This window comes from Talpa occidentalis, unplaced genomic scaffold (genome assembly GCF_014898055.3).
Source record: "Talpa occidentalis isolate TD23 unplaced genomic scaffold, MPIMG_talOcc4v2.1 talOcc4.12, whole genome shotgun sequence".
Classification (NCBI taxonomy): Eukaryota; Metazoa; Chordata; class Mammalia; order Eulipotyphla; family Talpidae; genus Talpa; species Talpa occidentalis.
Window position 1 is genome coordinate 521,229 of NW_023601212.1, and position 1,639 is coordinate 522,867.

Consider the following 1,639-nt stretch of genomic DNA (forward strand, 5'->3'; position numbering starts at 1 on the left):
CCCCGGGCGCTGCCCGCCGGTCCGCAGCCGCCGCCCGGCCCGGGCAGCCGCGCCGCAGGCAGGGCCGGCCTGGCCTCCAGGGGGTCAGGGCCGACCTGGGGTGGACCGGCCGCAGGCGCCCCGCGGCCCGGCTCCCGCCCGCACCCGCGGAGGCCCCTCTCCAGGGGGCGGCCTGTGTCTCAGGCGCCCGCCCTGCGCACCCCAGGCAGGCCCCGGCCCAGGGAGCCCTGCAGGCGGCCGGCCATGGGCGTCGCCGTGTCCTCGGGCCTGTCCCAGCCGTGGGGTCCCGGACCCCGCGGCAGAGCAGCTGCAGGGCCCCTCGGCCTCCCCGGGGCCGACCACAGCGGGGCGTGTGAGGAGCCCCGGCAGGCGGGGGCTGCCTGGCCACGCGTGGATAGTGGCCACCCAGGTCTCCGGCCGGCAGGGCCCGGGGGCAGCCGCCACAGCCGCCGCCCGTGGTGACATTCACGCCCCAGTGGGGGTCTGAGAGCCGGGGCCCCGCAGTGGGCAGAGGGGCGCTCCGCCCCGGGGGCCGCGGCCCAATGGTGCCCGCTAGAGGGGGCCAGCCCAGGCGGCCCGGCTGCCCGTGGCTCCAACATGGCGCCCTCGGGACGTGGCCAGGCCTGCGACAGCGCGGCTCCGGCTGGTCATGCTGGCGCTTGAATGCCCAGGCCGGGGGCAGCGGGTTTGCCCAACGTGACGCAGAGGTAAACTCCAGGGGCCCCTGCCCCACACCGTTCCCCACGAGGGGCCCTTGGGAGGGGGCAGTGGCGGCGCGGGGAGAGGCCACGGAGGGGCTGCAGCCACGGCCGGCCGCGCTTCGGGGGACACAGGGCGCCGCGGCCACATGTGTGGACACGGACACCCCGCCTGGCCCAGGAGGCTCCAGGGCCTGAGCAGCGCAGGTGGCCGCCCGGCAGAGGGCGAACAGGCGGGCGTGCGCCCCGCTCACTGGCCAAGTGCCCCGAGAACCGGAGCTGCCCAGGCAGAGCCAGGCGAGTGCGCCCACCTGGGGCCCGGGCCTGGTCAGGACCCCTCGGGGGGCAGCTCCCTGGACGGCCCGCGCCAGCCCCGCCCCAGCGTCTGGGGCCCGGAGACCAGGAGGCCGGCGGTGGGCCACGGGCTCTGCTCTGCGCCGGCGTTCCCGAGTGTGAGGACAGAGGGGCCGCGGCGCTGCACCACGCTAGCCCGGAGGGAGGAGCCCAGAGGGACAGGAGCCCCGAGGGAGGCCTCTCTGGGTCGGGCCTGCGGGGTGGGGCAGCCTGGCCTTTCTCCTGCCCCGGCTGGGTATGCCAGCGGCCCCACGGCGGATGCTCCAGCTGCTTCTGTCTGTGAGGTGGGGGGGGGGGCAGCCCCGGGGCAGTGCTGGCTCGGCCAGGCCAGGGGCTCTGCTGGTGGGGGCTGGCCTGGCAGGGGCACCCAGTGCCCTGTGTGAGCACCGGGGCTCCTGGCCGGGCTCGCTGCCCCCCGGGCCCATCTCTCCCAGAGCCCAGACCCCAGCGAGGCAGCGGGGTGGGGAGGGGGCGGCGGGCGAGTACCGCTCTGGCTGCACGGGTGGGCGCGGCGAGGTGCCCCTGGCTCTGGGAGGGTCCGGGGGGGCCGTGAGGCAGGATGCCCAGGGCCCACTGGGGGTCTGGGT